General features: G+C 43.0%; 1 protein-coding gene across 10 annotated transcripts in view; it reads left to right on the top strand.

The window, feature by feature from the left end:
* Positions 1-6,358: 6,358 nt before the first annotated feature.
* Positions 6,359-26,987, top strand: part of PPFIBP2 (PPFIB scaffold protein 2) — a 122,370-nt gene continuing 101,741 nt past the window's right edge. For 4 of the 10 annotated variants that reach the window (XM_088667814.1, XM_088667750.1, XM_088667744.1 and 1 more), the window contains exon 1: positions 6,366-6,504. The gene's annotated coding sequence lies outside the window, so the exon portion shown is untranslated. Of the gene's footprint in view, positions 6,505-23,344; positions 23,477-24,040; positions 24,130-26,987 lie in introns of those variants that run through there. The other 6 variants (XM_088667740.1, XM_088667730.1, XM_060275459.2 and 3 more) reach the window with 6 other exon arrangements.

Raw genomic sequence — 26,987 nt, 5'->3', positions numbered from 1 at the left:
TTCCTGACAGGGGTGGAAAATGGCAGAACCAAACACAAATTCATTAGACACACTCTCTCTTGTCCAGTGCTGGATTTATGTATAAGCTAAACAGGCTCTCTTGGGCCCCCCAAAAAATGTAAAGAAAAAAAAACTGGATGTACATTTCCGAAAGATAAAAAACAAATAAAACCTACATACAGCAACAGTGTTTTGTGTTGTATAGGCTCCTATTGGCAAAACCTTGCCAACAAAGGTCCGTATAGTTAAAGCTGTGATTTACCCAGTAGTGATGTATGGAAGTGAGAGCTGGACCATAAAGAAGGCTGATTGCAGAAGAATTGATGCTTTTGAATTATGGTGCTGGAGGAGACTCTTGAGCAGGCATCCCCAAACTTCGGCCCTCCAGATGTTTTGGACTACAGTTCCCATCTTCCCCGGTTAGCTAGGGATCATGGGAGTTGTAGGCCAAAACATCTGGAGAGCCGCAGTTTGGGGATGCCTGCTCTTGAGAGTCCCATGGACTGCAAGAAGATCAAACACCCATTCTGAAGGAAATCAGCCCTGAGTGCTCACTAGAAGGACAGATCCTGAAGCCGAGGCTCCAATACTTTGGCCACCTCATGAGAAGAGAAGACTCCCTGGAAAAGACCCTGATGTTGGGAAAGATTGAGGGCACAAGGAGAAGGGGACGACAGAGGACAAGATGGTTGGACAGTGTTCTCGAAGCTATGAACATGAGTCTGACCAAACTGCGGGAGGCAGTGGAAGACAGGAGTGCCTGGCGTGCTATGGTCCAAAGAGTTGGACACGACTAAATGACAATAGGCTCCTATTGGTTATGTGCAAATTGCTTTAGATACCTACTAGGTCCATAAATTACCATATAGCATACATTTAACACAAAAAACAGTGACAATTTATTGTTGACAAAGGACAGCAGGACATATAAAGGGCCCCATTACCTTCAGTAGCTTAGGGCCTCATCTGGGAGAAAGGTGGGATACAATTTTAAAACACCCACATACGGGCTGCAATTGTAATCTCATTCAACCAGAAGAAAGCCTCCATTGAATGCAATATGACTTACTTCTGAGTAGACAAGGTTGGATTGCATGAGATAGACTACAAACATTCTTTAATCATCCAACTGGGACTGGAGATGATCTTAAAAGCAAGCTATAGACCCTATGAAGGGAATCTTTGACCTGCAAGATGTTGCTGAGCTACAACTACCATCAGCACCAGATGATGGCTAGGAGCATACTATAATGCTACTATGTTTCTGTGTCACCTGCATACTGATGGCATCCAACACCTATTTCGCTGATGACCACACCCATGGGCTTCATACATTGGGGTCAGAATACAGCCCTGTGGGAGCACACAAAGCAACTGCCATGGGGTTGAACATGAGTTGCCCAATGCCATCCTCCAGAACCAGCTCTCTAGCCAGGATCAGAACCAACTTCACATCAGGCCTCCCCCTCCCAACCTAAAGAGCCAGTCCAGTAAAATGTCATGGTCAACGATATCAAAAACCATTGAGGTCCAGGAGAAACAACTGGGTCCCACTCTCCTTGTCTAGCTCCCAGAGAAGGTTGTCCATCAGGACAACCAAAACAGTTTGGGCCCCATAGTAAAACCAGACTGAAATGGGTCTAGATAACCAGTGTTCTCCAAGCACATATGCAGCTGACTTGCCACAACACCATTCTCTCAAGCCCCTTGCCCCCAAAGGGGGAGATTTACAACCAGATGATAGTTGTCAAGTATCGCTGGATTCAAGCAGAGGTTTTGAGCAGCTGCCGCACCACTGCCTCTATCAGAGTGTCAAGGACTGCCCCCCGCATTGATGCAACAAAATGTTAATCACCTAACATTTGGGTGGTAAAGGTAAAGGTAAAGGGACCCCTGACCGTTAGGTCCAGTCACGAACGACTCTGGGGTTGCAGCGCTCATCTCACTTTACTGGCCGAGGGAGCTGTCGTTTGTCCGCATACAGCTTCCAGGTCATGTGGCCGGCATGACTAAGCCGCTTCTGGCGAACCAGAGCAGCGCTTGGAAATGCCGTTTACCTTCCCGCCAGAGCGGTACCTATTTATCTACTTGCGCTTTGACATGCTTTCGAACTGCTAGGTGGGCAGGAGCAGGGACCGAGCAACGGGAGCTCACCCGTCGTGGGGATTCGAACTGCTGACCTTCTGATCGGCAAGCCCTAGGCTCTGTGGTTTAGACCACAGCGCCACCGTGTCCCACATTTGGGTGGTACCAAAATGCAATGCTCTGTGCTAATATAGAAAAGGTTAATTGTAGGATTGCAATAAATATAAATTCAGTTCATTAAAAAGCAACAACCTTTCTTGCCACCTTTTAATTACGCTGCACAAGTACGTTGTAATTAATTGCGCTTATTATGACTACATGAACATGGCAACACTCTGCTTGCTATAAATCCCAAACGAACACAGTCACATTCAAGAACACCAAGAACGCTCAGGAAGCAGATGCTGGTTGTTGTTTTGGTCCCAGTGTTGAAGATGTGCAGATATCACACACACTCAGTGACCTGTATAGGTGATGAAACACAAGATAACAGAAACTGTTGTCAGGCTCCAGATCAGCAACCTGCACTCAAGACCTGCTCAGCAAACCCTTTGAGCTGGTTATGCCTCACTACGTGACATGCTATCCTAAAAACCAGATAAGCGGGAGTGAAAGACTTGAAAACTTGGTCTACTTAAAAAAAATTCTCCAGGACACAGCTTTAGAATGGAGACCCATGTAATTTCATGGAATTGCTTTATTTTTTAAAACACCAGTGTACACCCGTCACTCATTTATACAGACTCATTCCTTTGTAGGTAGATTGGCTAGAGGAGAAGCCCAGAGAAAGCTTTGTTTTCCCCCAGGAGGCAGTTCTCTACGTCTACCTTCCCCTTCAGGGGCCATTTCCTATCTCAGTCTCTGATTCTGTGCTTATTTCCTTAGACAGGCATTGGTTGCATTTGGACAGAACTCATTTGAGCTGGGATAAACTAGTTAGCTGGCCTGAACAGGTCACCTGTAATATTTTATGATCCTGACTTGCTCTGGTAAAAGTTTAGCTGCATTTCCTATTAACAGAAAGCAACAGTTGTTGAAAACGGAAGTCGAGGCTTCTGATCTTGCAGCCATGCTGGAGGGGGAACAGGCTTGTGCATGTCACACTAGACGAGCACTAACTCCAGATCATGCCACTGTCTGCATCCCATGGGGTGAGGTTTGCTGGGAGCACTGAGCATCATGCCTTGAACCTCAGATAGCACACATTTCGCTCGTCTGCATGATCCTGGTATGCTAATCACACACCTGTTTTTGTATCTTCCTCAGCCCAGGTGGAATGCAGCAGGGAGGTTTCACCCAAGCAAGCTGAGGGGTGGGTTGCCAAAAAGTGTGGCCTCAAAACACTAACATGCTGTGGATTAGTGGTGAATGGCATGGTGGACAGTAGTGCATACCTGACCTCCCAGCAGGTACGGTAAATCACAGCTGCTTACTGGGAGAGGAAAGGTGGCAGAAAGTGTGGTGCAACGCAAAGGCACCAGGAGATGCACCAGATTTTGGGTTTGCTGGTGCATCTGCAATGCGCTTTACCCCCTCCTAGTCCACAACAGTGACTTACCTGCCAGGAGGCCAGATATGCACCTCCTCTCGACCATGCCATCTGCTTCTGCTATGGCTAAGTGCAGTAGAGCAGGCATCCCCAAACTTCGGCCCTCCAGATGTTTTGGACTACAATTCCCATCATCCCTGACCACTGGTCCTGTTAGCTAGGGATCATGGGAGTTGTAGGCCAAAACACCTGGAGGGCCGCAGTTTGGGGATGCCTGCAGTAGAGGGTAAAGAGAAACAGGATCTCCTTTTCTTTGCAATGGCTCCTTATCCACCACAAATGAGCATGGATATTAATTACGTACTGTTTTCCTTCCTCATAATACCAGAACCCAGGCTCATCTAATGAAGCTGTAAATGGCGAGAGATTTAAGATAGACAAAAGGAAGTACTCCTTCACAAAGCACATTTATTTAGTTAACAGAATTGTAACCTGCTTTTCAAGCCACATTCTTCCCAAAGTGGCGTTATAATACACACACCAAAACATAAATCAAATATGATTTGAAAGCATTTGAAAGATCTACTTCATAATACCATTAAAACCAGCACAAAAGTAAGAGATTGTGCAACGTAGCAAAATCAGACGGTAGCACCATTTCTAGCTCTAGTACATTTCTCAGTCACAAGGGGTGCTGATGGCCACCAACTCAGATGGCAACTTTGAAAATGAGGCTATGAAAGACTACTGGAGAGATGGTGGCTACATGCCACCTCCATTTGTACAGAGGACTTTTGCTTATAGATGGCCATTGCAGGAAGGAGGATGCTGGGCGACATAAGCGTTTGGTCTGATCCAAAAGGACCCTTCTTATGTTCTGAAAACAGTGGGACTTACTCATAAGAAGCTGTGCATAAGATTGCAGCCTTAGTTTGCTCACCATCACCCAGTTTTTGGTATCTCTTCCTTTAAGGAAGCAAACTGGCTTTGTTTTTAACCACAAAAACGTAGGCAGTAATTCTTTTTGAAAAAAATCCTAAAAGTGGAGGTTCTTATGAATTCAGCAGTTAGGATTTTAAAAACAACATATAATGGAAAAAACCCACAATACAATTAAGGGAATTGGCAACATCCTGTACATTTAACTAGTCAATGGAACTGTGCAATTGTATGTTAAATGGAAATACATATATTGTGACTTCCGTGGAATCCCATTAATTTCACAGGCACACTGTTGGGTAGATTAGCAAGTCTAGACTCCTTGGGGATTTATGTACTTTAATGTTCTCTCTCTAATCCAATTTAGAAGTAATGATCATTGAAATCAGTGGCATTTATTTCTGAATAATCATGGCTCGCATTAGGCCACAGTTCTATACACAATTACTTAGAAGAAAGTTTCACTGAGTTCCTTACTTCCATGTAAACATACATAACAAGGAAAAGTATGTTTATTTGGAAAGTACGTTCAACTGAAATTAATGTGACTCCCATGTAAGTATGGAAGGAATAGGATGAAAAGAATAGCACAGAAGGGAAAATATCCCCAGCTTCAGCTTTTCCTATTGCAGGGCTATAGTGTAGGGATGGGGAACCAGTCAGTGTAGACCAGGGATGAGCCAGGGATGTTGTTGGACTCCAACTCCCATCATTTCCAGGCAGCATGGTCAATATTCAAGGATGATGGGAGTTGGAGTCCAATGACGTCTGAATGGAAACAAGTCCCACCATCCCTGGTGCTGACAATACTGTTGATGGAAAAATAAATAAAGGAGAATTCCTGGGTGCCAAAAATCCAAGTCCGGGGCAAGTACTCATTGGTGAGAGAACTCCAGTCTACATGAGAAACTTGAGTGTGTAGAGAGGTTTGGGCTGGTGACTTCAGTTCGACTACACAGCTCTCAACGCCACTCATACCATTTATTGAGTTCCTATACATACCAATAAATTTAGGAACTTTCACTTTGTAACTCAGCTAAGGTTTACTGCCTGTGCAGTCATTCTGAAACACGTGAATCTGGCCTTTGGGGGAATTTGTAAGTACAATCACTTTTAACCTTACCATATGTGTGCTCTTTTCCTATGCTGGGGGGAAGAAGGAAACTTGGAAAAGAAACTGGGTTTTTTTTTGGGGGGGGGCTTTTGGAAATCACATAGAGGGGCATATTCTAAAGGTCAAGGCCTCTATTTCCATGCTTTACTTTGCTGCCTATGTTGTGACTTTACATATCTGCTGGGGATTCCACCAAAGAGTACTTGCCCCAACCTTGGCCTCCAGGAATTCTCCCTTCTATATTTTTTCCCTTCAACCAACAAATACTAACTGAGCTGCAAGTCAGCTCCCTAGTTCTGATGAGTTTTAACTCCAGCAACCTCAAGGTGGCCACAGGTCCCTCCCCCTCCTGTAGTGAGAGGCGAAGCTGCACCTGCTGGCATTCTCCCTTCCCCTTGCAAGGCCCCTTTACTCAGAACTAAGCCCCATTAAAACCAACGGGACTGACTCCCGAGTAAGCGTACAGTCAGAACACGCCCTAACCAGCAGGGCTAAGCTTGCTGCTGCAAGCAGGAGCCCAGAAGCAGCAGCCTGAGAGGCTCGAGCCAGTGCAGAGAGTCGCCTCATAATTGCGGTCCGCGAGTTTCCCTCCGCCCCAGAGCAACGCCAGGACTCCCCCTCGCCCAGGACCCGCGTCCAGGCGCCACACTCCTCTCCGACTGGGGAATCACGTGGGGACCCTCGCGGCCGTCTGGCCCAGTCTCGGGAGCCAATTGGTGCACGTGCCGCGAGGGGGCTTGGAGGCGCCTAGGAGCCCGAGCGCGCGCAGCAGGGACGCGGATGCTTAAAAGGGCTGCGCGGAGAGAAAGGCAGCTGCGCGTTCTTCCGCGGTAGCGGGAACGCCGAGCGCAGCTGCCGCCGGACCTCGCCGGGCAAGGTTAGTCGCGTCGCGCTCGCCTTCCAGGGCGCAAAGCCGGGCTGGCTGGGCAGAAACCGCCGTCGAACTCTCTGCCTGCCGCGGGCGAGCGGGTGGGGTAGGGGCTTTGCAACCCCCAGCGAGTCCCTTGGGGCAGGGGACGGGGACTGGGGAGGGGGAGTCCTCTGCCGCTGCTTCCTCAGGTGTGTTGCTTAGCCTTGTTTCACTGGCCGCCTAACTTTCTTTTGCAAACTTAGAGCGCAGCTTCTCTTCTCCTTTTTTGCGGGGGAGGTGAGGTAGTTATTAAAACTATGGAACTCGCTGCCACAGGATGTCGCCACAGCCACTAACCTGGGTGGCTTTTAAAAGAGGAGGATGAGACAAATTGGTGGAGGTTGAAGCTATTAGCCGTGATGGCTCTGCCCTGCCTTCATGGGCAGAGGCAATAACGCTTCTTGAATGCCAGTTGCTGGAAACCACAGGAGGCAGCAGGGGGAGTGTTCTAGAGTGCTCAGGTTTCCCACCTGGTTGGCCACTGTGAGAACAGGATGCTGGACTGGATGAGCCACTGACCTGATCCAGCAGGCTCTTCTCATGTTCTTGTGTCTGTGATGGGGGGAGGGGGGAACCTCTTTGCTGCTTCCTAATGGATTGTGCTGCTCAGCACATTTTTAAAAGAAGTAAATTTCCATTGAAAACAGAGTATCTTATTTCTGAATGTCTTGGGTTTTTTTAAAACAACTTGCAGTGAGATACTAATTGTGCTTTTATTTGGAGCAAATCCCATTATTTCCAGTTAGACTCAATAGTGCAATCCCATATTCCAAAGTTAGCCCTGCTGAGTTCAATTCCCAAGTACCTGAGGATCCAATCCTGCATGTACTGACTTGGAAGTTCCATTTTCTGAGGGAAAAATGCCTGTGATCAGACTGCAGTTTTGGAGTTACAGTAGTGTTTTAAGATTGCAGCCTCACTGGAATGTAAGGTCTTGAGATAAGCAGCACTACATTTATTAAAGGAAGATGTCGTGGGAGGTGCTTTCACTATGTGCCCAGCACTGTCTCTGGCTGGCAACAGTTCTCCAAAATCTCCAAGCAGAAAACCTTCACATCACCTGTGATCTTTTCTTTTCTCTGTGAATAGAGCCTACCTTGCATACAAGTTGCTTTCTATAGACCCTCTCAGTGAGATTGGGAACCCTACAGGAGATGGGGTTTCTGGTCATTTATCCAGAGCAGGAATAGCCAATATGGTGTGTTCCAGATGTTGCATACTACAACTCCCATGATCTGTGACCACTGCCCATTGTAACTAGGGCTGATGGGAGTTGTAGTGCTAAAAAATGGAGGACATCATGTTGACTACCTCTGATCCAGAGCTGGCTTTGTTCTGACCTTTAGTAGACTATGTGCATGTAGGAAATGTGGACAGCAGGGACAGTTTTTGCATGCTCTCTCTCTCTCTCTCTCTCTCTCTCTCTCACACACACACACACACACACATGGTATATGAACAGGACTAGGCCATATTATCATGCCTACTCCAAGCAACTGGCTCTTGGACTTGAGGTGTGATGCTATTCAGAAGTAAATCCTGCTGTTTTCCATGAGGCTTGTAAGCATGCAGCCTTTTGTAAACCTCTTTGAGGTGTATAAATGAATTAAAGGTTCTAATCTTGAATTCCATTCATCCCCAGCTCATTGAAACTTTCGCTGCAATGAAAATAAACATCTGGGGCTGACTGAGGCATAAATCTTAATGCCAAAAGATGCAATCTATAATATAATCTGAGCAGTATGTTCCTTATGGCTGCAATCCTATACTTGCTTACCTGGGAGGAAACTTTACTGAATTCAGTTGAACTTAACTTCTGGGTAGGCATGTAAATCAGCCAGGCTGCCAGGTAAATGCCTCGGGGTTTTTCAAAAAAATATTGTGTGGTTTTTTTTGTATTAAACAGTCAGTCTTTTGCATAGGTAAGAATGCACTCTTACCATCTGTGTTAGTCTACTCTATACTTCAAAGCATATCAAACTAGGAGCTGTGGGCTTGCCGCATCCTGGGACATGTGTGTGTTGAGCTGAACACTATCATCATCATCATCATTATTATACCATCCTATACCTGGAGGTATATACAGTGGTACCTCAACTTATGAAGACGATCCATTCCGCGGCCGTCTTCATAAGTCGAAGTCTTCGGTTCTCGAAGCGCCCGTTCTGCGCATGCGCAAAGCACGATTTTGCGCTTCTGCACAGGAGCAGAATGCGCACACAGTGAAAAGACTTCTGGGGTTGTCGACTTCGGAAGTCAAAACCTTCGGAAGTCGAGTCATTCAGTTGTCGAGGTACCACTGTAAAACCACAAAATACATAATCAAAATGCACTAGCTGCCTGAGCACATCAATCTTTGACATGTATCCTATGCAGACACAACTTAAGGCTTGAACTTGACAGAACCTGATGAGTATTTGAAACTAATCACTTTGAGCCTTTGTCCTTTTTTTGGTCATCTATTGCAAATGGGTTCTGAGTTGTCAAGAAGTCAAAGCATTGCAACAAAATCAGCTGCACAAGCTGGAAGTATGTTTAACATTTAATTGCACTGGAGCTTTCTTCCCAGTACATGTACTTGGGCTCTAGGTCTTCATGTGCATTTAGCCCAATCCTCTCTATGTTCACCTTGAAGTAAATCCCGCTGTGTCTAGCATGGCTTATGCTGGAATAAGAGTAACCAGGAGTTGTGTCCAGGTAGCTATTGGGTTTCACTCTTGGGGGAATATAGCAGGGTTCCTGGATTCACAGAGCTTTTCTTTATATTGTTGGCTAACGTAGTTCAAAAATATTTGGATGTCCTATAATGGTTAACAGGCAACTTCAAGTCCTACAAATGGCTTTTGATTTCTAGGGTAAAAAGTGTTGTCTCTTCTGTTGAGACACAAGGCAATAGATGCCTATGGTATGAATTAAACAGTAACATGGAAGTCTGGCTGAAGCATGGATGACTTGAAATGGGAACCATGTATTCTGCGAGGCACACTTGGGGTCTTGTAAAGTTGATGTCTTTTAAACATTTGTCATCTTTTGGGGGTTATTTCCCTTAACCAGAGCATATTACTTTGATCTCACAAGTCTTGTTTACTGCTTTGCTGTAAGATAGTAGTGTTATAGCAGCTGAGAATTGCAGATTTAAGTGTCACTGATAGTTTATTTGCAATTATGAGAGTGGCCATCTCCTATACTTGAGAGACACTCTGCGCAAATGGAATACGTTGCTATGAGACAGCAGCATTGTTACTCCAAAAAATATTCTCTGGAGTCTGTGGTTCCATAAAGGACCATTGAGAGCCACTGAAATCAGGGGGACTTCCTAATAAGTAAATAAGACTGCAAAACTATCCCTACCTCCTGGGAGTGAGCCTCACTGCATTCAATATGACTTACTTCTGAGTAGACGAGGTTAAGATTGCTGGGTAAGTCAGTGCATTTTGTGGTGTAGATGGGTACGCATTTCTGTTGAAACTTTAATATGCAATGAAGTGGTTAAAGGCTGTAGAAAATGGAGTGAATCCTCAATTCAGTTCTTCCTTACTTCAGTGCTTACTTCATAGCAAGGGTGACTAATCTGTAGACCTCCACATGATGTTGGACTCCAGCTCCCATAAGCCACAGCAAGCAAGGCCAGTGGTCAGGTATGATGGAAATTGGAGCCAAACAACACCTAGAGGGCCAGAGGTTAGCCACCACTGCACTATATTGATACGTGATAAAATCAGAAGTTGTTGTTACTAAATTGTCACTTCTGACATTTTTGAGGCTGGAAAATATACTTGGAGCTAGGCTGAACAGGCACCTTAAAATTTTCTCCTAACACTTAAGATTTCAGGGGGTGGTGTGTATGTGTGTGTTGGCCCCAAACAATTGGTACTATGTTGTTATCACTTAGGAATTTGATATATTTTTCCATCTCTTCTAACAAAATGGGGAAGCCACACTTGCCCTATTTTTGGGAGGGGGCGTTGACTCACCTTCAGAATGAAGCAGGAAGCTACTGATTTGCCACCCATTCCCCTTTTATTTTTATTTTTTTTAAGAAGCATACTTCTCAGATGAAATAGAGGGTTTTTTTGAAACATCAGTCTGCTCTGCTGTTTTCCAAAGAAACTCCTAATTGCACTTCTAATTGATGTTGTGGATTACAGTTTGGTTGTGATATATCAAAAGAGACTAGGTTTTTGTGTTGTGGTCAAGAGAATCATATTCCACATTTTTGAAAGATGACTTCTGCATCCCTTGAGGTAAAGTCTGCTGGAAAAATTATAACTGTTGGTTTTTGCTATATTGATAGTACATAAAGCTGAGGAGGCGAACACTGGCATTCTAGATTGCACGAGGTGAAGTCTATTTACAGGGAAAGTGCTTTTTACCATGGTTTGATTCTGGAAATGGAAGTTGTAGGGCAATGCAAGTTCTAGGCTTAAGACCAAACTCATTATAGATATTGCACAAGATTAGTATTAGAGGCTGTTTTGATCACAGTAGCCTTACTGAGGTCAACAAAACTGTGCATAGAATTGCTTTGAAGTGGACTATTGCGTTTTCAGATGTTGATAATACTCTGTAATTCTGGATTCATGTAACAGGATTTGTGGATCAATGACCCTTGAAGTGGTGTTTTTTTTTTATAAAAAAAGTGCTTAATTGAAACCACGTCATGAAGTGTTTGTGCTTTCTACCTAATCTGTAGCTACCGTAACTAGTTATTACAATTTGCCTTAAAATCCCTGGCCCAACCGTGCTGTTGGGAAGGTTACAGTGCTGGTGCTTTTGTTTTTCTCATTAGCCAGACTTTGGCTCCTGGATTATATTGTGGTCACTGGACAGTGTGAATGGAAATAGGATTAAAAGTAGTCCCTAAACTGCCAATGCATGGCGCACCAACTCACTTTGGGCCTTTCCCGTAGATCGGTTTCTATCACAACAAATGTATGTATGTTCCTGAGTTGCACAGAATCCAGATTTTTTTTCTTCTTCCCCTATAAGAAAGCACTTCTGTTTAGGCGACATCTCCTATTCCTAGCATTCAGACAGCCATCTATTGTCGCTGGGAAAAATGCATTCCTTTCTTCAGCTGGGGGACCATTCTCATTGGGAGTGCTGTCTGAAATGTGAGCCTGAAATGACTGTATTGGAAGATGTTTGTAATTGGGGACATAAGAACCATCACAACTTTTCCTCCACTAATGCTGCCCTCATCCTATACCATGTTGGTGTTCCCGAATGTTTGGTCTGCATTGGAATTGAAGTGGAGACTGAGAAGTCCTGTAGAAAATGTCAGCATAATTTCAGCTCCAGTGTGAGTTCACTCCATACAGAATGAGGACTCAATACACTGGAATGTGTCTGATCCAGTCTTTCTTTAAAACATTTCGAATGAAAATTCCTGGAGCAATTAAAAACACAGCTCACGAAGCACAACTAATTAGTAAAACAGTTTGCAACCGATAAAGACAGTGCTAAAACAAAAATACACCAGATGTTAAAAGGCTGGGAAAATATTTGCTGAGTGCTGAAAAGTTGTTGGCATAGGTACCAGGCGAGTTTTCCAAGGGAGGGATTTCACAAGCAGGCAACACAACCAGAAAGGCCCTCTCTTCTCTTGCCATCCACTACATTTCACATGAGTGGTTTAAGGCACCCATTGCTGACCTGGTGCTGATGATTTGGCTGCAACTCCCGTCAGCCTCAGCCATCACAGTTAGTTTAAGAAAAAGGAGTAGCAGTACCTTCTTCCTATTCAGTGAAGCTTCAAGTATCTTGCCAGCTTCTCTACCTCTGTTCCTCATCCCCACCCACCCCATTCCACCTTTACATGTTATCCTGCTCATGTATTCTGCCTTACAGCTGAAAAAAAACCCACAGTTTTCTTGGGCATAGCAAATGGGTGGAATGTGTCAGAGGTGCCAGGCATTCTCCCAGTGTGGTCCGGGATATTCATGGAGGTTGCCCCAGTCATGTCTGCCATGGTCCAGAGGTGATGAATATACCACTTGTTTCGCCATGCAGGAGAATTGGGGAAGCAGCCCCATTTGCATTCTCTGAATCAGGTATGTATGCACAAAGAAGCCTGATGGACATGGCTTTGTTTGTGCATCACTGGAGTTCATCGCGGATTCCACTTTGCCCAAGTCTAGAGTGGACTGTAGAAGCCAAAGTGGTATGGAACCATTCTGCTCTCCACCCAAACTTTGCATATCTTGCACCAAAACTAGGAGTGCTGGATTTAGGCTACAGGATGTTAAGCCGTGTGTGTGTGTGTGCAAAATAATAAGACGATCAATAATAATAATAATAATAATAATAATACCAATGCCATATTACCAAAGTCCACCCCTGAAACTAGGAGCCCAGCAAGTTTGGCAAGATCTTAAATTCAGATTGCATCATTGCATACCATACTCGTTGGCTTTGGCAGTAACTAGTTCTTGCCTACACATGGAATTATTTTAATGTTGTAGACATAGATCTTCAATATTAATAGGGAATGATTCATCTACACTAATTGTGTCTTTATTCAACCCACTGGAGTGTGTGTGTTTGTGTGGCTAAGTTTTTCTTGGATTTTTTTAAAGCTAAAAACTGATTAATCTTGAGGCTTTAGTCATTTTGATTACCATTTGTCAGCTGAGCTCTGAATGCAGAATGAATCTGCCTGTAGATTCTGAGGGGTTTCTGTGATGGCATTTGCTCAATTTACTCTCCTAATTGCATTATTTAGGAACCTTCAAGGAAGTGGTGCATTTCTTTAGCTTGCTGAGGGGGTGGCGTTGGTGTGTGGGTGTGTGTAACTGACACTCCTTGGTTGCAAAGTTGCTAGATCTCAGATGGGTGTCTGTATCTCTAAGAGTTCATAAGATGACGGCTTTGCAGGGTGGATAAAAATCAATGATTTTTTAAAAAAAATCAAAAAATTTGGATTTTTTTGATTTAAATCGGATTTTTTTGATTTAAATCGATTTTTTTGATTTAAATTGGATTTTTTTAAATAAAATGCTTTTTGAGGAAAATATATTGCCACCCAAAGGTTATTCCATCATGAAATAAAGATTAGTTTTTTAATTATGTAGAATAAGGTTGTATATGTTTAATTTTTGGGGTAAATAATTTCCATTAATCCATTCACAATGTCATGCTCTTCCAGAGGTTTTTGTAAGATTATTGGGCAGTTTCTCTGCCTACAAGATATTATCACAGGTGCTTGGTTTACTTTTGCAGTTCTCAAAACTGAATTTGACTCAACAGAGATCACATGCCTCTTCTTCCCAGCAAAAATGTTATAACATGAACAGAGTTGAGAAAAAGACCTTAATCCTATTGTTCTACAAACCTATGAATACAGAAACAACCCCTTCAGTACTAAGTTTCAAGAAGTTCAGTGAATAGAATAGAAACAATATTTTTCTGATTGTTTGGAGTGGACAGTATTTAAGTTTTTCATGTGTAGGCTGGGCTGACAGTCTAAGTTTCTTAAAATATATATATATTGTTTTTGTTTAGCCAAATTAGTTAACAAACATGGATGTTTGTTTAAGCAAATAACATATGCTGTAATGTTATTGTTTCAGTTGAATAAATCTATTTAAATTGTTATTATTAAGGTAATGATTATTTTTCTCCTTCCTAAGTACAACAGTAAAGTTGTCCAAATATGAATGATTAACCTATTAAACTGGGGATAAAAAACTAATATGAAAAGTTGTTATTCAAAAAATCTTCATCTACTTGCATATTAAAGTTATACCAGCAAGTATTAGTCTTTATGTAGAAAACTATGATTTAAATCAAGCCTTACTGACTAGTGATTTAAATCGTGATTTAAATCGTGATTTAAATCAGTTTGATTTAAATCAAATCCACCCTGCGGCTTTGATTTCGAATATGCAAAGCATATGTTTGAACCCAAAGCTGTGTTAGTGCAATAACCACCCTAAATGATAACATATGCTTAGGAATCTGTAATCAGCATACTCTCAGCTGACTCATTGCACTAAGACTTTTTGATGAATTATACTAATGGTAAATTGTCAACTAAAGCTTTCTAATGGTACCTCTTCCCAGAAATTATATGAAGCAAATCAGGTTTGTTGAAGAGATAAGAGACTGGCATTAAGGGAAGATATTGGAAACATTAACTTGTGCCTTTTGAAGCATTGTACATTAGCAAATGAGATGCACATTGAGAACTAAATAGTTTCCCTCATTATCCAATGTAGATTTGCAGTTTGGTTGCTTTGACTTCATTGAAATCTGGATTTGATGTTAATTGGTCTGATTAATTATCTTTCAATGTAATCAGTGCAAGTCCAAGGCTGATTTGCATAGCCATTAATCCTGTTTAGAAAGAGAAAGTGCAGGGCTCACTTAATGTAAATGGCAAGTATGCACAACATAATGTGTGTATCCATTATACCTGAAATGTGCTGTTTACCCACCTCATGTCTTCACAGAAATGAAAGCTACAAATAGTACATTCAAATACTTCACATCTTCAGATATTTGTTGCTAAAGCTTATATTTCTACTGTCAAGATTTCAAAGACACCGAGTGCTTAAAATGGCCAGGTTATCATTCTTATTATTGGGGGGGGCACTCCTTTTTAGAAGACTAAATGTTGAAAGAATGATTTATACAAATCAGTAAGAATGCTGAAATCTAGAATGAATATAAATTAGATCAAGGAAAGTTCATTCAATTCAATATTTTCTCTTAATATAGTTATGGTTGGTATCTGACTAAGCTACACTTAGAGTAGACTAGTTGAAATAGAGTCACAGAATCAGAGTTGGACGGCACCATGAGGGTTGGACGGCACCATGAGGGTTATCAAGGCCAACCTGCAATGCAGGAATTTTTTTGCCCAACATGGAGCTCGAACCCATAACCCTGAAATTTATTGTCTCATGTTCTACCGACTGAGCTATCTCTCTGAGTGCACGCTCCTTAAGTTAGGGGGCACTGACCTTTTTGGGCCTGTGGTTGTATTTGCAAACCAGGGAAAACTGCAGCGGGCATGACATGCCCGCTGCAACTTTCCTCTCCCTAGCTGTAATCCCCGTTGAAAGTGCCTCTGTGCAAAATTAGTGGAGGAGGGGTGTTCTTTTAGTTAAGGATGCATAATTACTTGGGGAACAAGACCTTGGGAGAACCAAGAAGGCTTTTGCAAGCAGCTACGTACCTGTGAATGCTGTTAGCAAGCCATATAAATTGTTTCAGTATGGTATACATAAAGGGATTCCACAGTAACAGTGCTCTATAAAGTACAATTGTAGTAACTTTGTCCATAAGCATCATGCCACATCCTTGGATTGTGAGTAATCTTGCCAGCCTGTGGTATAATTTTATACAACAAATAATTGGGATACTACTACAGTATTACTATTACTATTACTATTGCTGCTGCTGCTGCTACTACTACTACCACTACTACTACAATCTGCACCATTTTTCTTTCAATTCAGTGATGTAACCATACATCTAAGGGGCATATCGCTTACCTCAGAAAGCATGTGATCTCAGTGTGCCATTTCCTGAGATAACAGTGAGGGTGTGGCAGATGAGAGAGAGCTATGCTTGACCTCTTCCATGTCCACCATGAGGCCCTTGGCCTCCCTTCTGGTACTGGAGTTCAGCTTGCAGGGGCACCTGTAAAATGACAGGTACATTCTCAGGAAAATATCAGAGGGTGGGTAAAGTTAATGGTATTCACTGACTCACTCTGGAAAATACCCTCATGGTCACATTAGCTTTAGGAGGGAAATAATGGAATTGGAATCCTATGTTTTCTTTGTGAGGTTGGCCCCAACCATCTTGTTCAATTTAAGTTTAGAAGCTATTCATGTAAATTGGTGGAAGAGATGTCATTGGCTGACACTGGTATAAACAGAAATGCATGCCACATCACCTCTTTTTAAAGAAGCAATGAATTGAAAGAATTAATACTAATTGGAATGCGTGCCAAGACTGACAACTATATCCACTCTGTTCCTAGCCTTCAAAGTGACATTACAAAGTACTCCACAAATAAATAATAACTATATTTTCGTCCATTTCATTCACATATTTGGGACATTTGCCAGCCTTTGAGACTTGCAGGCGTCATTATTCATGAATTACTGTGTTGTGGGAAGAAGCTTGCCATGGCGGGTGTGTTGTATGGGTATTTAGGGCCATTTATAGCTCAACACTGGTTCACTTTCATGAAATCAGATGTACAGAACATCTTCTTTTGTTTGCCTTAAACCATGAGGAATCTCCAAACTTTCTCTTGGCCTCTGTCTGTCCTGCCATATAATATGTGAGTTAAAGTCTGCCCTATTTCATGGAAACCGTTGTAACAGTTAATGAAGTGTGACACATTTATGCCCTGCTTTTCACTAAGTGTTACAATTTGTTGTTGCTTCAAGAAAATAAGAACATAATACTAAACTGTTAAGCTGGTCAAAATGTGCCTTAAGAAGCAGATGCAGCACCTCCCAGCTAATTCAATTAAGTAGAGAGAGGGGCCATTGTATACATTGTGGCAACTTGTTGTATTCACCCCCCCCCATTTGCCCATGCTAGGACCAAAGGAACTTGTGAGGTAAAGGCTTGTTTGGCATAAGAAGAGTTTCTAGGGGACATAAACCAAGGGAAGAAAAGATAATCGGTCAAGTAAGCATTGGCCGTGAACAACTGTAGGGAATAAACTCAAGCAGTAGCCTCGTCCTTAATGAAAGGTGCAGAATGTGCAGCTAGTTCCTGGGTCTCCCAGAAGACTTCCTTGGACTGGTTAATAAACAGAAAATTTGGTAGAGAAAAGAGCAGGGGAAAGGTGTTGCTGATGAAGGAAGCTGTCTTCAGTTTATTGAATTCATTCATATATATCAGGCACCCCCAAACTCAGCTCTCCAAATGTTTTGGGACTACAGTTCCCATCATCCCTGATCACTGGTCCTGTTAGCTAGGGACAATGAGAGTTGTAGTCCTAAAACAGCTGGAGGGCCGAGTTTGGGGGTGGCTGATATATATAACTTTTAAAGAGAGAGATGTTTACAAACTTAAGAGACACAAGGAAAGGGGAGTAGAGGGGAAAGGTAAGGGGTGGAGGTTCATTTGACCAATGCCAAAGCAGAGTTGGTTGAGTTGTAAACAGGAATTTATATTCAGTTAGGGCCACAGGTGCACCAACATGCTCTGCAAGCCTTGTTTTCTGTCTGGCAACAGAGGCCAGGCTGTACTTCCTTCAGCTTCAGGCCAAGAACAACGGTTGGTTCTTTCTGGCAGGGAGGGGAGAAACTAGCTGCCTGCCGCTGCTCCTTCCTTCCCTGGATGGTTGGGTATGGCCTGGCCTTCCCCTTGCCATGATGGCCTTCCAGGAGGCAGGAGGTGCAGCCTCCAAGAGTGACCCTTGTCACTTTGAAATGGTCTTACGGGTGATGCGCTGTCCTTGTGGATTAAAGACGCCAAAACGTTGCTATACTTTTAGAAAGTGATGTTTCTGAGCAGCTAGAGCAGGCATCCCCAAACTCGGCCCTCCAGAGGTTTTGGGACTACAATTCCCATCATCTCTGACCACTGGTCCTGTTAGCTAGGGATGATGGGAGTTTGGGGGTGCCTGAGCTAGAGACTCCCCCCCCCCCATGAAGGCCACATGTCTTCTATATAAGAAGTAGACGAGTCTCCATAATAAAGGATTGAGTTGCAGAACAGGTCATTGGACTGGCATATTTTTGCAGCTGGATAATATTTTGTATAAGAATTTTCCCTATACTGTACAATTGAGGACCTAAGTAAGCAGCTTGCATTTTGAATGATGGGACTGGCTTTTTGTTTATGTTCTTCCTTTTTCTCTCTCTCTCTGTGTCACGGGTGAGTATCTATGGTGATGATTTTTAAATGTTTGCTTTCCAAATCTGTATTTTGGAGCACAGCTTCAGTCTTTAATAATTTTGACCGTTTCAAGGGAGTGTTGAAGGTTCTGCCTTTATCTCATGTTAATGTACCTTTCTTCATTTTTGCTGAAGTAATTATTCTTAAAGATCCACCCCTGGATCATTATTCTCCATTTCCTTCTCAAATGATAGATGAAAGATCAGATAGGTAGTGTTTTTTTTTAAGGAAATGATTCAAACTGGTGTTTTGCCTGAAATCAAGAATAGATAATCAAATGCTTCCTGACAGTAGTTTGGGCAATGGCAGGAAGTGATTCTCAGATTTATCTTGGATGGTGCTTCCTCTCTGTTGCAGTATTGTGATGGGCGTAACACATTTTCTAGGTTGTCGTCGTGCTGCTTTTATAGAATCATAGAATCTTTATGTTGCAGTCTGTAGTATAATATGGATTATACTTGTACCAAATGTAGATCTGGATCCCAAAGGGGCTTTGCAGCCCCTTCTCTAGTCTAGCGCCATTTTTTAAAAAAAAGGTAAAGGGACCCCTGACCATTAGGTCCAGTCGCGGACGACTCTGGGGTTGCAACGCTCATCTCGTTTTACTGGCCAAGGGAGCCGGCGTATAGCTTCCGGGTCATGTGGCCAGCATGGCTAAGCCGCTTCTGGCGAACCAGAGAAGCATACGGAAATGCCGTTTACCGTCCCGCCAGAGGGGTACCTATTTATCTACTTGCACTTTGACGTGCTTTTGAACTGCTAGGTGGGCAGTTGCGGGGATTCGAACCGCTGACCTTCTGATTGGCAAGCCCTAAGCTCAGTGGTTTAACCCACAGCGCCACCCGAGTCCCAGCGCCATTGTTTTATTTTTGCTTAATTAAAACACAATTGTTAAAATGCCTAAGTTATACGCAAGTTAACATTTTTCGATTTTGTTCCTTTAGAACATGCTTGGGCAGTGGGAAGAGGCATAGCTTAGTGTTAAGAGCAAAATATCCCAGGTTCAAGCCTGCCTTCTGCAGGCAGTGCTGGGAAAGACTCCTGTCACGGGGAAATACTCCAGAGATTCACTGGCAGTTGGTGAAAACTCACCTTCTCCACCCTCTGATCCCAGATGCTGTTGGACTACAGCTCTCATCGTCTCCTGAGCACTTGGGATGATGGGCATCGTATTCCAACCACACCTGAGGTCTCAAGGTTAGGGAAGCTTGGTGTAGACTGAGATAGATGGAGCAATGTTCTGCTACCGTTCTCTGATATGGATGCATGTCTTTTGTTCACACAATGTCTTAAGTCACCTTCCTGACTTGGGACGAGGATACCTGAAGGACTGCTCATCTTTACATGTGCTTGCAGATACACCAAGATCTTCCTTATTCCTTACATTGCTCTTTTATGTTGTAGTGGCTTAATGTTCTCATTTTGACCATCTTGATTTATGGTAACTTTAACTTTTTGTAGGCCTCTTTGGGGGGTGTTTGCAGGATGGAGCCCTGCAGCAGCAGCTGCTACTTAAATCTCTTTTTATTTACATAAGGGAGAGGAGCGGTGTTGAAAGCATAGGTGGAATTTAGCATAGTGCTAAGTGGAGTAAAGAGTATTAAAAGAACTGGCAGAGGTGATTTCAGAACCACTGGCAATAATCTTTGAAAATTCCTGGAGAACAGGCGAAGTTCCAGCAGACTGGAGGAGGGCAAATGTTGTCCCTATTTTCAAAAAGGGGAAAAGAGAGGACCCAAACAATTACCGCCCAGTCAGCCTGACATCAATACCAGGAAAGATTCTAGAGCAGATCATTAAGCAAACAGTCTGTGAGCACCTAGAAAGAAACTCTGTGATCACTAAAAGTCAGCATGGGTTCCTGAAAAATAAGTCATGTCAGACTAATCTGATCTCATTTTTTGACAGAATTACAAGCCTGGTAGATGAAGGGAACGCTGTGGATGTAGCCTATCTTGATTTCAGCAAGGCCTTTGACAAGGTGCCCCATGATATTCTTGTAAAGAAGCTGGTAAAATGTGGGCTAGACAATGCTACCATTCAGTGGATTTGTAGCTGGATTACTGACCGAACCCAAAGGGTGCTCATCAATGGCTCCTCCTCATCCTGGAGAGTAGTGACTAGTGGGGTGCCACAGGGTTCTGTCTTGGGCCCAGTCTTGTTCAACATCTTTATCAATGACTTGGATGATGGGCTTGAGGGAATCCTGAGCAAGTTTGCAGATGACACCAAGTTGGGAGGGGTGGCTAACACCCCAGAGGACAGGATCACACTTCAGAATGACCTTAACAGATTAGACAACTGGGCCAAAGCAAACAAGATGAATTTTAACAAGGAGAAATGTAAAGTACTACATTTGGGCAAAAAAAATGAAAGGCACAAATACAGGATGGGAGACACCTGGCTTGAGAGCAGTACATGTGAAAAGGATCTAGGAGTTTTGGTTGACCACAAACTTGACATGAGTCAGCAGTGTGATGCAGCAGCTAAAAAAGCCAATGCAATTCTGGGCTGCATCAATAGGAGTATAGCATCTAGATCAAGGGAAGTAATAGTACCACTGTATTCTGCTCTGGTCAGACCTCACCTGGAGTATTGTGTCCAGTTCTGGGCACCACAGTTCAAGAAGGATACTGATAAGCTGGAACGTGTCCAGAAGAGGGCAACCAAAATGGTCAAAGGCCTGGAAACGATGCCTTATGAGGAACGGCTTAGGGAGCTGGGTATGTTTAGCCTGGAGAAGAGAAGGTTAAGGGGTGATATGATAACCATGTTCAAATATATAAAAGGATGTCATATAAAGGAGGGAGAAAGGTTGTTTTCTGCTGCTCCAGAGAAGCGGACACGGAGCAACGGATTCAAACTACAAGAAAGAAGATTCCACCTAAACATTAGGAAGAACTTCCTGACAGTAAGAGCTGTTCGGCAGTGGAATTTGCTGCCAAGGAGTGTGGTGGAGTCTCCTTCTTTGGAGGTCTTTAAGCAGAAGCTTGACAGCCATCTGTCAGGAATGCTTTGATGGTGTTTCCTGCTTGGCAGGGGGTTGGACTGGATGGCCCTTGTGGTCTCTTCCAACTCTATGATTCTATGATTCTATGATTCTATGATTCTATGAGTATGTGGACTGGGAACAAAGTCTGTTTACATGACAGGTTCTCCCCTTTCTCCCCCCCCCCATCCCACTCCCCCGCCTGACACAGCACCTAAACCTGTTCTGTGGGTTTCCCCAACCTTCCAGAGCAGATTTGCATGGGACAGGTTGTGGGGCAGGTGGGGAGGCAGGTTGTGCGAGCACAACCTAGTTGAATCCTGCCCCAAATGTTTAACCCCCATTGTGTTTAGTTTGGGCCTTCTTAAAGGTCCTGACTAGAGCAAACAAACAAAGAAATCATGTAACTAAAATTTGTTTACTTCATCTACAGTGTGGTTGGTGCTGTTGATCCTAATATACATATATATATATGTTGCTTTTATTGGTGTGTGTTGTGTACATTAAAGTGTATCAGTATCTCCTGTGTACATAACACAGTGGAAGATCTCCGGTGGCTAAGAACTGCAGGCATGTCAGGCATGCTGCTGATAAACTGCTCTATATATAAACAAAAGCATTCCAGTGTTTCGCATGTCATGACATCTGATATGACAGACTATTTGCATCGCCCTCAACACTTCATGATTTTTTCAGGCACTTCCCTTCATGCACCCTTCCTGGCTTTCCTGTGGATCTGATCCTGCACCATGGGAGAAACCAAGACTCTCTCCCGCCCCACTGAATGGGACAAAGTGGCCCTTTAGCAGACTTAAACTTTGTGCAGGATTTAGACAAATGTATCTGTAACTCTTCCATGCATGTTGAGTTACTATTATTGAAGACATGCCATTTGAATCTTCTCTCTTTGGGAATTGTAGTGTCTAAAGCGCAAACAGGCGACTGCTTGGTGATATCGGCTTGAGAAATAATTTCTATTTGCTTTCTTTGTGAAACAATAGCTTCTTGGCACCTAAAGTTTAACCCTGAAATATTACTGATGGAGCTGCTGGCAAGAGTCGTCTTTAGGCTGCCTTTTGTCTAATACTTTCCGTAATAAGATTCTTGCTACATTTTTTTTTCTAAAGCACTTATATTTCTCTCTCCATGAGGACAGATCTTTTGCTATTCTGCTGGGATTCTTCCTGGAAGGGGGAAGCAGAGAGGAAAGTGGCACCTGGTCTGTTTTCTTCCACTTGAGATGCCGAGACAACAAGGGTGCTAGTTTCCCCCCCTCTAACTGGAAAGCTCTCTCATATTAAAAGGTGACAGCCAGGTGGCTGCTGAACTCCCAGGTCTGATGGTATCGCTGCAAACATACAATACACGGATGCATAATTAATACATGGGCAGTGTGCATGTTTGCTAGGACCGTCGAAAGGTTTACAGGCTTCCCCTTTCTCAACGATGTGCAAGCTTTCTCATGTCAGTAATAATTGTACCAGGTCTGTGACTGTATAATGCTCTTTGCATCATGTAAGATGCAATCTATCACTTGTTCGCTGATAAAGCATGAGGAAGCCAAATGCCTTCAGAACCAGTTTTTTTTAAACAAACAAACAAACAAACACGTTTGGGTTGGAGGGAAGCAGTGCCCAAACAGTTGTATAATTTTACAAAGGTAGGATTCTGTTGGAGGGTGAACGCATTTGGCATTTCAAGGAACCTATCAGTGACATCTCCCCACCTCCTTTCTTCTACTGCGTCCTCTTCCCATACTGTATTGTTGCATGTAGCTGGCCAAATGGTACTCTGTGGAACTGGCAGCTGATCATTCTGACAGGTCTCCTTAGTCAGAAAGCTGTTGAGTGATTATGATAAAATGGATCACAGCGTTTTGTTTGTGGGCTGGGCTTTGAATTATTGTAAGCATTTCACATGTGGGTTGGGCTTTTATTGCAAGCATGTGGCTTAGGGGTGGTGGTTGTGAATGAAAGCTGTCGTCGTTTGCTTTGCACCGAAGCTGTGTTTAGTAGCAATGAGATTTCTCTTGGGCAGCAGCCCAAGTGAGCTTTCCTCCATTGGTGACTGGTAAAGGTAAGTTTTTTGTGACAGGTTTCATAAACTTTTATGGGCTTAATCAGCTTGTATCATAATAAATGTGTTAAGTCTTTAATGTGCCACTTTCGTTACAAAAGTCCAGTTTGGTTACTACAGTACTCTGGAAATTGAATAGGAAAAGTTTCCTTTCCCTCTCCTCCTAGAATTGGGTTAAGATTACCCTCAAACTGTGTTTCATCTTCTGAAGATTTCTTCCCTTTTCTTTAACAATTGACATGTTGACTCTGTCCTTTGATTTTGTGTGTGTGTTGCCAGATGGGAGTAGAAACTGTATTTAAATTATTTTTGGTGGTGACGAGAGTGAACGCTCAGGGATGTCCAATCAAACCTCTGCTTTTCTATGAGCTCATGAGGTAGCTTTAGGCAAGCTACTGCTCCATGAGCATCAGCCCCCCATTTGCAAGATGGGGATAATAATTATATGTCTCCTATAGAGCTGTTGTAAGCATGAATTGTCATAATGCATGCAAAGTGTTCTAAAAGTGCTCAGTGGTCTAGTTTTCATTACTATCTTGATGGTTTACGTTTTGTGTCACACAGATCGTTTCTTAGATCCCAGACCATGTTGGAAAGCAGGCAAGGTCTCAGTTCAGTTATGTGGACTTTCAAGCTCCTCTGACAAAAAGCAGGTATTCTTTTCTTAGACAGGTACAGATAGATGCATTTGTGTGTGTTTGTTGCTGAGAGATTAGTGATTCCCGCCCCCCACGATAGATCATATTCTGACGCCAGTGGATTGATAGCATGTTTTCGTGAAGAACACACAGGAGAGGCATGCGTTGAGTTAAAAACTTGAAGTAGGCAAATGGAAGGGAGTGTCTGGGAAAAACTGACTCGCCTAAAGCTGTGGTAACAGGTATGACTAGAAAAAGATGCCGAGCCAGTAATATTACCTTATTAATCTGGAGCCGAATGCACAGTACTGTTGGTTGCATTTTAAAAGAGTTATATCTGCTTCTATGTTTTCAGTTAAATTCAAAAGGTTGAGGTGATTCTCCCCTCTCCACCTTATTGGGGGAAGAAAAATTGGCTTCAAAACTCATCTGCTTGCACTGTTTTAAGTGAGGTTCTGAAAAGCAGAGGGTGCAGCAGGTAAACTGGCTGCATGGGGTTTTTCTTCTCCTTAGATCGAAGGGCTGCAGCTGCTGACACTGTGGCTGGGAGGCTTGTGTGCCCCATCCCAAGCCTCTCCAAAACAGGTTTTAAGGCATCGAAAGAAAGCCTGCCTCCTCTGCCCTGCCAAACAACATGATAATTTGCATGTCCTTACACAACCGCAGTGGCAACCACTTTTTGTATATTGGCTTTTATTTATGTGGTCTTCATAAATAGCACTGTTGCGGATCACTAAATCACATCACTTCATTAGAGTGTGGTGCTGATAACACCAGGGTTGCATCTATGGGACAGCTGTAGATTTCTGCATTGCAGGGGGTTGGACTAGATGATCCTAAGGGTCTCTTCCAACTCTACAATTCTATGATTCCATGATTCATGCAACTGTGGTGAGCTTGTTCTTGTTGAGCTATTGGGGGGGGGGAGCTTCTGCTTGGGTCTTTTGTACCCCTTCCTCCCACCCATGTGGCAAGTAGCTGCAGCCCCCTAGTTCATGTAGCAAACAGCTTCCTTCCAACACCACCTGCTTTTCGGAATGTATGCTGTACCCTTGCGTCCTACGAGCTCATGGGAAACACTGCTGATAAATGATCTCTAGGTATAGCACAAAGATTCCCAAATGTAAGTTGCATATGACCAGTGCAAAGAGAATGTTTGCGTTGAGGCTTCCACAGAGGTTTGTGTACTTAATAATAATAATATATTTATATGCCATCTATCTGACTGGGTTGTCCCAACCACTCTGGGCAGCTTCCAGCAAATTAAAGCACCAAACACAGGAAAACATTTAACAACTTCCCTACACAGGACTGCCTTCAGATGTGTTCTTTCCTCTCCCTCACTGATTGTGAATTCCTTCCCTTTCATTTAACAAGCACAACAATGGCTAGCATGATGTCAGCATCATTTTTAAGCATTTCATATGTGCTAGGTGTTGTACAGAAGGGATTTTTTAATTAAAACAAAAACTAGATTCACAGTCTAAAAACACCTGAATTGTGCTCAGCTTCAACCAATGTCCTGGCAATATTAAATTAAATATTAAAGAAAATAAAGCAGGGGAAACTATTTGTTTCTCATCACTTTGCAATTAAATAACCTGATCTTAAATGCTTACTCGGTGCTTCAGAAGTGTGTGGCAAAAAGTTCTGAGACAACACAAAAAAATATTCAGTTTTGTTTTCTTGCTCTTCTAAAGTTTAGGAATCCTGAAACTGCATAAGGTTGGAAAAGTTCCAAAGTGTTTTGCACTTAGCAGAGACAGGTGACAGTCTTCCCAATCCATTCATTTAATCTCTGCCCCACATGTTGGGATTTTGAAACACTGTCTCCTTCTAGTCATTAACCGCTGGGTTTTCTAGCATTCGGGTTCTTTCTCTAGGCAATATGAAGTTGCTACATATCCCATGGAAAGTAATTGTTAACAAGCTGCAGCAGGAACACCCTTTGCATAACTAACTTTCCTACAGGGGAAATTTATCTGCATTAATTTAAAAGGTGGATCCTTGCAGGCACTATGCAGTTCTGACCAAATAAACCGGTTCCATTCAGATTAATATTCTCTGAGGAATGTAAAACTGAGACGTGTTTTGTCATAGCAAGCTTGAAAAGTGATGATTTCTGGCCTCTAGTGTGTTTCTGAGCACAGTTCAAACCCTAAGCACTGCTTGTTACCAATTAGACCCTATATGATTTGGATCCAGGATACCTGAACTCCCATGACTCTGCCAACCAGTTAGGATCTTCTGGAGGGTCTCTCATTTGGGTCCTGCCACCATTTAATTATTTATGAACCAGTTCAAATACTGATCCTTGGAGTCCACTGTCTACATCCCTCTGTTAAGAGAAACCTCCATTTATTCCAACTCTACTTCCTGTTTCAATTACTGATCCGTAAGTGTTTGTGTGGTTTAGGTGGCTGAGGAATCTTCTATTCCTGTTGATGACTAGGTCATTTTTATTTGTAGACCAGGGCACTCTCCCAATCCTCCTTTCCCCCTTCTCTTTTCCACGATTGTTCAAAACAAGATGTTGCATATCGGATAATAATTAGCCTAATTTTCTTTGAGGTGGTAAACCTGTGGCTCACCTGTATCATTTCAGGCAGCAGATGATGGCTCTCATGATTGAATGCTCCCTCCACATGGAAAACTCGCATGTGTGGAAGCAAACCTAGGCTAGAACCCTTCAGCTGCGCTTCTAGATTTTTATATGAAAGGATTCCTTCCCTACTTAATCACAAGAGCCTCTCCCCGTCTGAAGTGCTGTAGCCCAAATCAGATACTTCCTCGATGAGAGCTAGGCAACTGTTACTATTTTTAAAAGATTATGATGCTGCCATTCCCAAATGAGCTTGGGGTGCAGAGTCAAT

This window comes from Zootoca vivipara, chromosome 1 (assembly GCF_965207765.1).
Source record: "Zootoca vivipara chromosome 1, rZooViv2.hap1.1, whole genome shotgun sequence".
Classification (NCBI taxonomy): Eukaryota; Metazoa; Chordata; class Lepidosauria; order Squamata; family Lacertidae; genus Zootoca; species Zootoca vivipara.
The sequence above is the reverse complement of the archived record's forward strand: the minus strand, read 5'-3'. Positions and strand labels throughout refer to the sequence as shown.